We start from the raw sequence: 15,180 nt of genomic DNA, 5'->3' as shown, positions 1-15,180 counted from the left end.
TCCTTTTTTTACTTCGTTTGTACGGTTCATTCAGCAAACATGTAACGTCTTAGCATACTACCTATACCAAAAATACCAAGCAAACAAGCGAAATTACAATAAATTTCTTCAAACAAACAAAAAAATCTTTTCAAAACCACAACACCAACAGAACCGTTTCAACCGGTTCCGTTTGACAGCTGACTGAGCTGAGGGCACGCACACACCTTCAGCGCACCGTGTAAAACGCTAGGGGCAAAGAAAAGCGTTCGCTCTGCTCGGGAAAAACACTGTGCGATACAGGCAGCGCTCGTGCTCGTCGTGCTAGATTTGGTGGTAGCCGTTTTCCAGCGTTCATTTCTTCAAGTAGGTGATTTTGTGTGATTGAAAAACTGCTGTAAAAGTGTTTCAGTGCTTTGAGGAGTTAAATTGAAAGCTTTGTTCGGTTGTGGCCTCGGTGTTAAATTTACGTTGGAAGACTTGTCTGCCAAGAGTGGGCCTCCCCTCCCCCACCCCTTCCCGTTCAAAAAGCATTTGCTGGCTGGATTGTTCGTCGGTCAAACGGAATAGCGCGGAAGGAGGACTGTTAAAAGGGACCAGTAAAACCATCGTCAGTCGCTTGCTTTTCCCTAAAGTTTACCCGAAACTTTGAGCGCGCTCCTGTTTGATCAAACAACGTGCTTTGCCTTTTCCACTTGGGCAAACGTACATTGAAGGAAGAGGGGGGGGGGGGGGAAACAAATACGAAAGAAGGTCATTCTGGAACCGTGAAAAACGAGTACCGTGTCTGGTGTGTCCGTTGGTGTTAGTGAGCGAGTCCTTGTAGTCCTTTCAAGCGCGAGCAAACCCACCGGGGGAATATCCTTGGTGTAGTGAGAAACCAATTTTGACCGCAGTGTTGCTAAAGAAACCGACCAAAACCAGAAAAGGTCCATTTGCGGAACCGATACCGTTGCCCACTGCGAACAAAGCAACTCTCAGTTTCAGTTATACCCATATGCAAAGCAGGCAGTGCACGCGTCGACCACCAGCTGAAGAGTGCTAGTGGAGGGGGGAGGGGGAAAGGAAGCGATATCGTAGAGCGTTTGAAAGCGGCGAAAGAGATAGCGTGTGAGAGAGATATATATAGAGAAACATACGACGAGAGAACGAGAGCAAGTGGATGAAAGTGGTTAGTTTTTCTATGTGCCGCTGGTGTTTTTTTGTGTTTATGTGTGTGTTTGTGTGTGCTATCATCTAACGAATAATTAACCGTGACAATTAACCACCCCAAGGAGGGTGCGAGTCATACATACGATCAAGACGTACGAAAGAAGGGCCTGCCCAGGGGCTTGCTTTTGTTGTACGATTGCTGCTTCTTCTTCTTTTTCGGCTGGTGAAGCTCTTCGCTCGTGCATTTGTATCGCATCCAACGTTACGGAGGACCGCGCTGCAGAAAACGCGCACCGCATTGCGTGACATTACACGGCGTACGCATACCAGTGTGTAAGGCTCACGGTACGGTACGCGTGTAAGTTTGCTACTGTAGTAGCTTGCTTACCATGTGTGTGCGTGTGTGTGTGTGTGTGTTTGCTGGTTGCTATAGCCAAGCTAGTGCACGATTACAGAGCTGCGGGCAAGCACGTAGGTCAGGGTTGCTCAGCGTGTTTTCATTTCGTGTATTACTGCCACTTCCTGTGGGTTTTAAAAAAGGTGTTTTTCTTCTAAATATTATAAAAGAGCAATTTTACACATGACAACATTTTTCGCAGCTTATTTTTCAGCTTAAAACATTCTCGTAGATTGAATGTACAAATTTGAGTCGTAACAGTAGCTTTTAATTGATTTTGTGCGATTCTATTCCCTCTGTACAAGAACGTTTGTCAAGCAATTGAGCAACCCTGACCGGTTTCACCTGGCACAGCTGACGGGGAGTGGACCCGAGAGCAGTTCAGTGGCGTGTAGTTTGGCGATAGAGAGATATGGAATGGGAAATTAGATGAAGCTGTTTACTTGCCAATGAAGCCATTGGGAGGGTTGACAAAAAAAAACGGCACGGAATCCGTATTTGGGATTGTCGTATTCGCTCTCGTTCATTTTTCGTCTCTCCACCGTTCTCCAACTACTCTCACTCTCTCTGTGTCTCTTTCTATCAGTCAGCTAGTGAGCTTTCGTAGATTAGAGGGCTTCTAGGTCACATATACTTTCAAGATCAATCTAGCCGAATTTAATATTTTTTAAATGTTTTTTTTTTGTGGCACACATACAGTAGGTGACGATTTCGCAACCGACCCGGTGCAATTGGTAACCATAGTTACAGGATTATTACATCACGCAGTGGCGGATTGTGGTGCATGTCAAAAATAGTGCACAACTCGCCAACATTGGAGAGAACTGTTCACGTTTTCTCTCGCGCGCTCTCTTTCTCGTGCTCTCGCTCTCTCTCTCTCTCTCTCTCCAAAGATAGCGCAGCCACCCACCACCCACGAGCACTGACTGTTCGGGGTATGTCGCGTGGTTTTGCAGCCACCCGCAAGCAGTTGAAGATTCACCTTGCGCTTTGTTTGTTCACAGTTCAGGCGCTCGCCTTCTGAAGGGTGGCCGCCAAACACAACACACATACAAACGTCGATTACAATTGATTGCGATTGTGTTTTTGCTTCTTTTCTCGCTAGAAAGTTCTTAAAGTGCCAGCGAAAGTGTTTGTGTCCGTGGTCAAAAGTGAGTGAGTGATTCTTGGCAACGCCGACTGCCCCCCTCATCAGCATCCATCGTGAAGCAGGAAGCAGTCAGTCAGCTCTACTAGCTCTGTGCTCTGTGTTAGCCTTTTCGTTGAAGCATCTCCCGGTGGCCAGTTCCGTCGGAGGCATCTTCAAAACACCTTTCCCGGACCACAAAGCCTGCAATTGGCAAAGGCGGCATCTTTTGTCGACGTTAACTCAACCCCCCCAACTTACCCACGGATTTCGGTAGGTTCTTCAGGCGTCGCCAACTTCCAACACCAGTCAAGGATGTGCCAGTTCAGAGTTTTCTAGCATCGTTCTACCAGCGAAAGGAGTAAGTTTGTGTAAGTATGATTGGCCCGATTTTAGATGCTTCTGTTTCACTTTTGCTACTTTCAAGCTCGAAAGACCTCAAACCTGGATGTAGTAGCATTGCATGGAAGTAAGGAACGCATTGTAGGTGTAGTTGTTTATGCCCCGATGTATGCTGCTCGCTGGCGTTTGTGGCCTGTGTACTTTCCCACAAGTACGCCGTGTGTAGCTCACCTTCACTCGACGTTAGAAGGCATCCATTTCTAGAATGTACCTACCAGAGCACTTTGTTTCTGGCTCAGCAGATAAGAGAAATAACAGGTTCCTCAGCGCCTCTCTCTCCTGGTTGTACTGTATTGCCGTTCCCATTGCAACGGCCAACCCGCGAGAATGACTCCCGCGTTTTAAACGCCTCCCTCCTCAACTCCCACACTGGTCTGGACACCTTGCATAATCCAGCGCCCTGTGCGCTGAACCCCACAAAACGGGTTCCGTTGTTACGAGTTTCCAGCTAGCAAGTTCTAGCCGTCGTACCGACGTCTCGCAGCACACCACGGTGCAGTAACGCCATCCGTGCAACAACGAAACCAGTTGCAAAACAATCCTGCCCTCCCGCCGCACATCACAGAGGTACACGACCTTGCCAGCGTTCAAGCGCTAGAGCGTAAATCGATAGCTCATGGATTTTGGCTTCGAAGGGGGGAAATCATGGTGGCAAGGCGTTCTGTCTTGAGCGAAAGAAGCCCGCCTGACGTGGGGGGGAGGGGGACACAAAGATATACCGCAAGACATTGCCGAGTGGAGGCCATCGGACGCCACACACGCGGAATTGGACGAACTTGACGAACTTCCTTATCGTTGGTGCGCGGAGTCCAATCGCGTTCGTGCGCGCCGGGGTCGGGGAAGCGCACAAGACGCAGAGTCGGCACAACAACACTGGGTTTCGCTGCAAGCCGCCTATTCGCCTATGGTACAACACAGTCGGGGCTGTACACGTACGTGAGCGTTGTGTTGTGGCTTTGTTTTCGCAGTGCTCCAATTGGATGTGAATGCAGTTGTGTTTGCACTTTCCGTCTACGTTCTACGCTGGAGCCGGTCTGTAAATGCCTGTGAGTCATGCCCGGTTTGCCCGTTGCCGCGTGAGGGGTGAGCAATGAAATAGGGGTGGCGGATTGGGTGCAATGTTTAAACATTCTGCAAACACACAATTCTGAATGTCCTGGTGTCCTCTTCCTGGACTGACTGGACGACGGTCTTACTGACAACGGGATATGGTGGGTGCTGTTTTTCTCCTTTACTCGTAGATGCATTGAACCGAAGTATACTGCTGCACGAATCGTCGATCTTCCCCGTTCACATATTGTTGTTTTCTTGCTATTATCGCTGTAAAAACAAAACCGTTTTTATGCAATTCAACTACACTTTTCTGCAATACGGCCTTAAAAATCATGCTTTGAATTTCGGACACAATTAGGTAAGCATTTTAATTCAAATGCTTACGGTATGATAAAACACTGGTATTCTCACGTTGATAACTACTTCTACAATGGATTCCGGAGCTATTTTAATGCTTCTGGATCAGATTTACCACCATCTAGCCGGATAGTCAATCGTTGCTTATGGTGACGGTCCATACGAGGCTTGAACAAAGAACGGGCATGTTGTTAAGTCGTCCGGTTATGGTGTGGGTTATGGTGTGGGTTCGGGAACAATTCCAGGGCCGGTACGGCTTTTGGAGCAGTTCCAGGACCGGTGTAGAGTCAAGATCAATTCCAAGATAGATGCCGGTTTAGGATCGGGATCAATTTCACGACCGGTATGATGTCAGAATCAGTTAAAGGACCAATAAGGGGACTAATTCTAACAACTGTATGGGATTGGAGTCAGTTCCAGCATCAGTATGAGATCTGCAAAATTCCAGTATCGACATGCGTTCGGGATCGGTCCCAAGATCAATATGGATTCTGAATCAGCTTATCTTAATGAGCCCCTTTAAAAGTCACCAGGAATTGGCCTTGTTTTTTTTCAAAAATCCTTACCCCAAATTAACTAGTTCAACAAAAAAAAAAAAAAAACAATTGAATGTCCGGAGTTTGAAGCTGTCCAAAATTTGAATTAAAACGGTACCTACTTTTTTATAGCCTTTGGGTCTTTTGGCCTCATTCGCCTCTTTAAATCGGAAATTAAATCTAATCTTAATACCTAATATTCATCTTTGCAATCCACTTCCAGGTACCTTATCTCGTGTTATTCTCGGTGAACTTAATATTATGAGTTGTTTTAATGCGTGTCGTCAAGCCTCGTAAAAGTTCTCTACAATGTAATGTAGTCAACAGCTGCATCAACTCTTCAAACTTACTGTATAGCGATACAAAAATAAAAAAAATATAAAAAAAAACTAGTGAAACATCCCACAAACACGTGAGGATGTCATTTTCAGCTGTCACTCCCATCACTCAAATCTATCTATCGTGGAAAGTCAGCTGTCGATCGATGGTGCATGCAGCAGTGTAGAGATTTTGCACGGTCGATAAACTGCAGTATATGCAGAGTGTTTGCTGTTTGTTTTACAAAAAAAGTCCCATCCATCCATCAATGTTGAGCATTTTTAGCTCAGAACAGTTTGCTGCAGCTGACGTACGGTGCATTTTACAGCGCATCCAGCGAAAAACGTGCCTGCAAGATGTACACTGTGTTATCACAGTGTGTGATGCACTTTTTTCTGTCTGCTTCAATTTTAAGCATGACCACAGCTGTCCGGTTCATCCACACCGAAGAAAAGAAAAAAAAACCCTGCAAACAATGTGTCCTGGCAGACGAAATGTACACGAGCCATGTCTGTGCGCAAAAAATCACGTACAATCTGCAGTGCAGCGTCAGTCAGTCGGTCAGACGACGGGCGGAAGAATTCAACGCTTGCTTATTTATTTTTGCTCTCATTCTCTCCCTCTCTCTCTCTGCCTATTACGAGCCCGTCACGCTCGATTACAATCCCTGGAAACTGTACGACAAGCATAACAGAGGGTAAAACAGAGGCAAAAAAAGAGAAAAAACTGATATCTTACTATGTCAACAGTACAAACAACCAAACACTGACCAACAACGAATCTCCCCACAAGCGGCGGTTGTTGTTTTTAGGTGAGATGTTCACCAAAAAAAAAGAAGGATGCTGCAAAAAAGCAACATTGAAAAACTGCTGCAGTTCGCTGTTGTTAGCAACATGCTGTTGCACAAGAGCTCGACAATGAAGAGTGCGCCACCATTTGTTGGCATAGGTCCAAAATGTTTTGTGGAAAGCGCAGCTTCACCTAGTCCCCACAGAAGGGGATCCGTGTTGGGGATCCGATGGGCCGTTTGCTGGCCTTGTTTCAACCCTACCCAAATCAAGGGGACTGGTTTGGGTAGGTTAAAATCTCCAAAACCACAACCCTTTGCAGCAGGGTTGATCCAAATCGCATGACCTTGAGCGACGAACGCGTTTGCTTGGTGGCTGCGTGATGATGCTGTGCGAAAGATTATGCAGCAGGCAATTTATATTCATGAACATTTTTAACCGCGCTTTATGCTGCGGTGGATTTTATAATTATTTTGTTGGTTAAAAAGGTGAACCCGATAAGAGCTTGAATGAATCACACCTGCTTTACGTTGACTTTTTATAATGGCAAGTGACAGACATTCGACATTCCCTCATTCGCTCGTGTCACGTACGAGAAACGATTTATCAGCACAAAATGATAGGGCATTCATATTACAAATCCTCCTTCTCACACGCACTTGCATGAAAAAGGTAAAAAATAAAATGATAAAATAAATTAACACACCATTCCGCGCCATTAATTGTAATGTATCTTTTTTGACAAGCATTTTGGAGCCTGTTTGGGGTAGAGGAACGTAATTATGTACGCCTCCGTAGCATCAAAGCACCACCGCCAGCTCAGAGCGCACGCCACGCCGTGTAGCTGTGTAAGATTTATCTGTGGCAAGTGCTGACGACGTTTGTTTCGTGTGCTCTCGCGGGCTTATAATGAGCGATAAGCGGTTTTTTAAATGAAGATAAACGGATTAATTTGAGGAGAAAAAATGATAAAAAATCCCCTTTTTGTGTGGCCCATTACAAGCAAATCAAACGCGTGTTTGCGAGACTAACGAAGCGGATGGATAGATTTGTAATGCAAATAAAAGCGCTGTTGCGCTCAGGAGCACATTAGCATTATCTTGCAAAGTTTTGCAAAGCAAAACTTGGGCCGAAAATGTCGGCAGCCGGAGTAGCAGTTGTTCCGATTCCGCGCGCTATGCTGCGACTAACTTTGAGAGCACAAAAAGGCTTTGTTTCCTTCGCAAGATGGTTGCGATGTCATTACCATTTTAACATGCACCCGGTGAATCCTCACTTCCACCATTTCGCTGTGCCTCTCAGCACAGGACAACATACTACGATCAACCACTGGATTGTCCTACTGGGCGCGCTCATCCTTTGTTTTGCTCGCAAAACGAGGCAACGGCCAGTAATCAGCATAGCAACATCTACCGCGTACACGGACGTCATGAGCAATCGAAGCAAGCTTCCACCATGCTTTTGCGATGCTTCCTGGTGCACTGGTGGTAAGGTGTAAACATTATCACCCATGGCCATGGCCACCGCTTAGCCGGATGCGGAAAATGGGGGGAGGATGCCTTTTTATGTGCAAAGCACCACCAACACAAGCTGGAGGAACACAAGCGGGAGGTTTGCTACAAATGAGTGAATATAATTGTTCGTGATACTTCTGGTGCAAAGTGGTGATTGTGCAGTATCGTCCGTATGGATGGAAGCTGGAGCGGGGTGAAATGTTTCCGGTGAAAAGCACATTATATAGCGAAGGGAAATTATCGCGAATCGGTTCTTGCTGATGTACCACCGTTTCATTATAATATGGGCGCTTGTAGCTTACAGAATCGTGTTTGGGATGGGAAAACATTTATACCGAAACGACCCACTGGCGGCACTAAAAGCGAATGATTCCTGGACATGCATGTTTGCACGCTTTTGGGATCATTTTACTTTTGAAAGGTTTAGCCAGAAAAATAAAGAGTAACTGTTGTTAGCAAATGCTCTTTGAAGTTGTGTGCAAATGTAATTTCACTTCCTTCGGTTCTATTCGTTCAATGTGCAAACACAACAGGGCAACAATGTGCAACAACGCGGTGGAGTAAAATCATGTTAACGTTTGATGGAATTCTTCATCACAGTTTCTGCCGAATTATGTCGCAAAATAAGTCTCGAATGAGGTTCGCAAGAACGTCTCTCCACACGCATGCTACTTGTTTTGCTACTTGCTATTTTTAATGCAAGCGGAAATCCAAATGTTGAAGAATTTGGCATGGCAGAAAAGGGCTTGGGATTGAGTTACCAAGGACTCTTGCGGCATGGGTTGACGAACCTGACTCGATTACTAATTAAGTTATGCTTATTTTGGGTTGGTAGAAATCGATCGTGCTGGGCTTCGCAGGTGGGCATTTGGAGATGATGGGCATCGATACCTCAATAAATTGATCATTAATCTGTGATGTATAGAGACGTCTAAAACAGGTATCTATATACAAACAATAATTATACATATTTCCTCTCCACAGTTTGTGTGTTGTATTGTAACCTGTACTGAACAAACTGCTCTCTAGATTAATTAATGAAATGAAAACAAACAGCCGCTTCAGATGGACATACACAAACAGACATTCGCGTTTGTTACATTCCCTGGTCCCTGGATCCCTTGGTGGTCGGTGGCAAGTGTGAGGTCGTCCTTTACCATCTGGCCGTTTGTGTCACACATAATACTCTGCAAATAGTGTGTGACCACGCGTTCGCGTGGTGGATAATGAAATGCCAAAAGCAGCACACACACGCGCGCGCCTTATGCTCGCTTCGTTAACATTACGAACGCGAACAGCTTTTGCGTGTATTGATTTTTATGTACCTCTTCCCGTGGGTTTCGCCTCACCTCGTTGAGCATAATGGTATGTTTGCGCAGCACCAACTCGGTGACTCGGTGCGTAAAGTATGGACACATTTTTGGCGGGTAGTTAGTCCACTTTCCACTTTTGTCCCACTCGTGTAGGACATCTCTTCATATTCTTTTTGCAGCAATGTCCCTATACACAACTGTGCTGTGGCTGTGGTTGACTTATTGGCTTTAATTTATGACACAGCGACCACACCGGGGGGTGCTATTCTCCACTACGAAACGGAGCATAAATTTTGGTCTACTTGGGTCTATAAAACGGACTCTTTTTTGTCTGCCTTCCAACACAGCTCCGTCTGGTCAGCGTTCTCTGTGGCTGTGTGCGTTGAATTGTATGTAATTTTGGGTTCGATTTTGTTTATTTCGATCTTACGAAACGATGCCTCCATGGTAGCATGTGTGTGGCTTCGCAGGCCATTTTGACCTTGCACGGACCTATAACAGTCAAAACTCTGACAATAATAATTGATTTTTGCTTGCCGATGTTTTGCACGCGTGGCAGGTTGACTTGTATGTAAGCGTTATTGGCATAATTCTTCAAAGCGATTATGTGCCTTTTGAAAAGCCGATTTGCTCTGCTTGCGTCTTCACCACGTGTTTGTCGTGTGTTTGTCCATCCACGTCCGCCGCCTATTAGTCTCGATCGCTTTCACTCACTCGCCTCGCGCCGGAGGCTTTGCGGACAAAAGCCATTTTCGCGGACCATCAATCTTACTCGCGTGCCGTGATTCCGGCGACCATTCTTCGCGCACACCACCGTAGCGAAACCGAGCTTTACGAATCGATCGTTCCTTGCCCCCGGTTTTTCTGTGTTTGTATCTATTTAAATCGTCCGGGGGGTTTTTTTTATCGCACCGAAGCGTACTACTGTTCGAGCTCTTTTGGACAGGCTGGCGTCGCTTGTACTGCGAGAAAATCGTCCTGGCGGCGTGTGGCGCCACCGATGAAAGTGTTTATCGATGTCCTAGTCGTTGGCTCCTTCGTCGTCGTCGTCGTCGTTGTCGTTACGACGGTGGTTTATGTTGGTGTGTGTGTGTTCGTTGACGTTTAATGAACCGCAATCGAGCGTGCAGGGCGTAGCGTAAAGATCACATAAGCACACGATGCCCATGGACAAAAGTATTATGTAGTTGTAGTAAAAAGCGGAAAACATTGATTTTATTTAATCACTGTTGGAAGAGCATACATGATGGCCACTCTTTTTTAAGTTTTAAATTTTGGTTTATCATCTTCTATTATGCTTCAATATTGTGTACTGGTTTGTTAATGGTCTTAAACTGTACTTCAAAATAATACAGTATTATAGTAATCATGGTTGTCAGAAATTCCTTTTCGCATATAATTCAACCTCGGCTGGTTATGTAATCATGAATCCAGGTTGATTGCTCACGGATGGCACGGAAGCACCAGGCAAGTGGTATCCAGCAAACTCTAGTTTCATGGACATTCCAAGAACTCATATTCATCACACGAGGCAATCACCACGTGGAGAGCAAAACAGGAAGGATTCTTTTGAACTGTTTTGTACTGATTGCTTTTGATGTGTCCTCGTGGCCCATGGCCCAGTAACAGTGTAATCTAGTGACACACGTGTTCTGAAGCGTGTACTATGAAAAGAAATGACCCTTGGCTGTGATTTTGCACTTAGCTTGGAAGGTTTGATAGAAACGGTCAGTTACATAAGTGACATGATATTCCGAGACTTGTTGTTGAATGTGAAAAATTAGTAATTCTTCATAAGATATGTGTAACAAAAATAGAATAAAAAAAATCTAAAAAAAATCTCTAAAATCATCCGATTTCATTGCCACTGATTGATTTTTTTAAGCGGCAAAAAACAAAACTTCATTAAAGTCATCTATTTTCGTGTGCCGTGCCAGGCGACTCCATCGACCGGTAAGGGATTCTCAGCCTTCGACGGTGAAACGGACGAGCGCACACACACACCCGCCAATTGCACGTGCCGGCTAGGGTTAAGGGTAAGGATGTTTCGTGTTTGCTTTTGTTCCGACGGTTCCGCCCGTCAAGCGATCATTTGTCTCCGTCCCGGGTGCCCTCCTCTATCTCCCTCTCCCGCCCCTTGGCGGAAGTATGCGCGCTCCGATGGAGGCGCATGATGGGTTTCACGAACGATGCAAGGGTTCAAGGTTTTTTGTGGGCTAGTTGGGGCCGGGGTTTTGATTTTTGCTTCCCCTTCCTCATTTCTTAGACACCTTTAACGGGCTACGTTTTCTAAACCCTTCCCACCACTCCCTTTATCGCTGCCGTCTCACTATACCGTGTAGTGTGTGGAACACGTGTTTGGAAGGACAAAACATAGGTTTTGTGAAACAAGCGCGTGTGTTCACAGGCCGAAGTCGAAGGAAAGGAAAGCTCTCGTGCCAAGTAGGCACATCCTGTGTTTGTGTGTGTGTGTGTGTGTATGTGTGTATTGCTCAGAATGCATGTTTATGGGGTATTATAAATACATTAAGCCACCCAGCCGCGAGTGGTTGACGGGGAACGTACCGGAACGCGGGGCTGGAATTGCTTCAGCTCGGCTGCACGTGTATCAATCGATGGGAAGGGATGGAAATACATTTGCCGTGCTTTGCTGAGCACTGTTATGCAATAAATTGAGGATAAATCTATAAATCGTTTTTCATTCTATTTCGTCATAAATTGTAGGATGAATGGGGTTGAAGCTAAAATGAACTATCTTAAGCCTGCAATGAGTTACTCGTGGGTTAGGGATGAGCTCCATGAATGATGAAAATTTACAGCAGCGATCAAATGTGCTTTAGAAGAAGCATTCCCATACAGTAGGAAGTTATTATTTTAATCATTAATTCTTAGAGTAATGATCCCTTTTCACGCTATGGCTATTTGCCTAAAAGTAACTCATTTATATAATTTTTATATAGTATCTTATTTACCTAGTTTTTGAAGATTAGGACAGAACATCCAGAAAATATTATAATTTAAAATTATTTTAAAAAACACTAACCACAACTAGTACGGCTAAACTGGTAAAACGCGATCGAATGCGTGTCCCATGGCATTGGAAATAACGTTTAGAGCAATCATTCTCTCCATTCGCCGTCCGTAGTACTGCTTGATGACGATCGTGGATGATCTTCTTGATCGGTTCATTCGCTCACCGCCTCACTTGATCGCACATTCATTTGGATGCACTGTGGGGTGGCGCCACACCACACGATCATATGATCACTCTCCGGTGAGTGCTGTTCATCCGTCGCTCACGGTCGCTCGCGGTTCACCGCGCAAAGCAACCACACTTGCCAGCCCCAAAGAGTATACAAATCCGTTCCGTTCCGAACCGTTGGAGCAGTTCAGCTTCCGGCTTCGAAGCTTCCACAAGCCACAGCGCGCTCATCCGGCGTACCACCCGAAAAGTCCACAAAACCAACAACCCTTTGTGCGCCGGCTCTCTGCAAACAATGAAACGCGAGAAACTAGTGCGCGCGCGAACTGCAAGCTGTGACCGCACGTGAAAACCCTTCCCCTTTCAGTGCTCGACGGCTGAACATTTATCTGTTGCCCGGTGGGGTGCGCTTTGTTGCCGATCGACCGTCGTGTTGCTCTTCTTCCGTGCCAGTGTGTGTAGTTGGCAGTTCCGCGCCAAATCGTGGTGGTGCAGGTGGGCCAGCAGCCCTAAGTGAATAACATTTCGGAACGGCGTGGTTTGTTGTTGTTTATAATTACCCAATCGAAGGGCGCGCGAGCGTTCCGCGGTGTGCTGCAGTCGGTCATCATCAGCTGTGGCAGAAGCAGGGGCGGCTCGCGTTCACACGGTGACACCCCAAACCAGCAGCGTTTATTTGGGGGAAGGTGTTTGGCCTTTTGAGACGCTGGTGTGTGTGGTCGTTTTGTTGCGTTTTGTTTTTTTTTTCGCTTTTGTTCTATTTGTGGCCGCGTGTGCGAAAAACAAGAAGGGTGCGATATTTTTAACACAACCAAAACAAACCACCTTTCGCAGCACGCACGCGCGTCCTCACATGCAGTGTGTCGCTGAACGGTCGTCGTCACTGTTCGTGACCTTTGCAGCAGAAGACGCTGCTGCTCTCTCGCTAATGGTTGCAAACTTTTGGTTGTTGTGATCCCGCCCCCGGTTGGTCGTCGACGATCGGAACAGTTCACATCCCCCTTGAGTGCACATCGGGGGATAGTGGGGTTTTCGGCTAGGTGCATCTGCACCTGTCAGGCGCGTGGAATAGTTGTTGCGGTCGCTGGAGACGCTGTTGCGCTTGGCTCATCTAACTTTCACCGTCCAGGCGCGTCCAAGATAACGATAGTTGATAACGCCTCAACCCAGAGGTGCCCGACGCGCGCTTAACAAGAAGCGAAAACGTCAGCTAGTGTGTGCCCACAGGCTTGAAGATAGTGTGTTTGTGTGTGTGTGTGTGCCGTACGTAACGCGGGACGGCGTAATCGGAGAGGTTAACTGTCATCTCCCGAGTCAAACGTCATTCAAACGCCGGCTTCTGGAAGTGTCCGTCGAAGGCATCGCTATCAGTGTAGCCTGATCTAAGCATGGGAAGCTAACCAATCGTCTGTTTCGTCCCCGGTACTGATCCGTGTTGTGTGCTGCGATCGCGCGCTGTGTATGGTGTGGTTTTGAAAATCTGCATTCTCCTTCCGCGCGTGGTTTCGGTGTGGTTTGGCGTGTTTTTTGGCCCGCCTGCCCTAGTGTCTAGTGTCGATGATTCGAAGCGGCCGTGGTCACTAGTTTCTGGTAACATTCTGGGCCTGTGTGATCTGTGTGATCCTTTAAAGTGGCAGCAATGGTGCAGCTAATCATGGTAAAGTACGCAATATGCTTTCAGAGGTAGTTTGAACGATAGATTTAAGGTTACTCCAAATCAAATTGAATTAAGTCGACCTTTACGATGTATAAATGCGCCGTACGATAAGTGAAATAATATTGCTATGCAACTGCTGGCGAGACAAAAGTGCCTGTGTTTGATAAACCAAACAGTGTAAATTAGGTTGAACCATTTGCTCCTGTTACGAGAATGGACCTGTGTGCTGCTGCTGCTGCTGTTTGCTTTGCAATCCATCGTAATAAAGACGAATTCAGTCAGGTCGTCTGCCAGAGTCAGTGAAAATGCTCTCCCCGCCTGCCCCTGGGTGCATCAAAGCTAATTGTTGGGCAAATACAAATAAATAAATATTCTACTGGCATGGCTCTGTCCGTGGTGGTGGTGTTGGTGATTGCTATTGCAACACAAGAGGCACAAAGACTAGCCGAGACATGGGTCTCGCTTATGTGTACAGCCCTAGCCGATTGATGTCATCAAAATCTTGCCTAAATATTCGACACTCATAATTATAGAAAAAATGTGTTTCTTCATCAAAAGGGATGCGCAATTTCAACCTTTATTTATGCCGGGGCAGAGGGAGATTCTGACAAAATCAGACCACCAAACGCCAATGGATATTGTTACCCGCGGTTAAAGCAAATCCATTATTCATCAAGCTCCTCATGCGGAGCTGTCGCACGTTAGCACACGTTGTGTTTTCGGCGACCGTTGCATAATTAAGACACCAATCAGGGGTGGGGGTTGTAATGCAATGTGACCCTCACCGTGGTCGCTACATGACTATCGGTCAAGCTGGATTTAATTCTGTGGAAGGAAATAGGATATTTGTGGTGCTGAATTCAAAGACAAGCCGTTGAATCACAGTATTCTTTTTCTGTTTAGAGTCGTTGGTGTTTAGTTTCATGCATTACTTCGCACAAAACCTGCCTTTAAGGTGGTTACAACTGTGTGTCGCTGATAGGTGCCACTTTCGATCGATGATGAATGATTATCACTGTGGTAGGGCTGTTACGAGGCAAAGTGTGGGATTCCTTTAACCTTGAAGTCTCTTGAATCTCCTTTTAGTCGCCGTCCGCTTTTCCGTTTTTAATTTGACAAGCGAGAAAACTGATTTTCCCCCCATCTAATTACACTTTAATTTTCTGTGCCCGTCGCAGAAGGCAATCCCGTAGGATGATGAAACATCAGCTATCTGCGTGGCGTGCAAAAAACAGGCGCTAGAGAAGAGAGGAGTAGTGTGCTCGTTAGAGAGAAAGCTGACCTACATTTTGCCAGCTGACCTCCTCTCGCGTTTGATGCTTCGGTTAGTATGGTTCGGAAGACTTTTTGCTACAGTAAAGCTACAGTACCGTTGGTACTGTAGAA

General features: G+C 46.1%; 1 protein-coding gene across 4 annotated transcripts in view; it reads left to right on the top strand.

Moving 5' to 3' along the window:
- The first annotated feature begins 214 nt into the window (after positions 1-214).
- LOC120904761 overlaps positions 215-15,180 on the top strand; it is a 32,058-nt gene continuing 17,092 nt past the window's right edge. Inside the window, exons 1-2 of one of the 4 annotated variants that reach the window (XM_040315079.1) lie at positions 215-345; positions 2,634-3,025. The gene's annotated coding sequence lies outside the window, so the exon portion shown is untranslated. Of the gene's footprint in view, positions 346-2,422; positions 2,464-2,633; positions 3,026-12,331; positions 13,795-15,180 lie in introns of those variants that run through there. The other 3 variants (XM_040315088.1, XM_040315098.1, XM_040315106.1) reach the window with 3 other exon arrangements.

The sequence above is a fragment of the Anopheles arabiensis genome, chromosome 2 (genome assembly GCF_016920715.1).
Source record: "Anopheles arabiensis isolate DONGOLA chromosome 2, AaraD3, whole genome shotgun sequence".
Taxonomy (NCBI): domain Eukaryota; kingdom Metazoa; phylum Arthropoda; class Insecta; order Diptera; family Culicidae; genus Anopheles; species Anopheles arabiensis.
The sequence above is the reverse complement of the archived record's forward strand: the minus strand, read 5'-3'. Positions and strand labels throughout refer to the sequence as shown.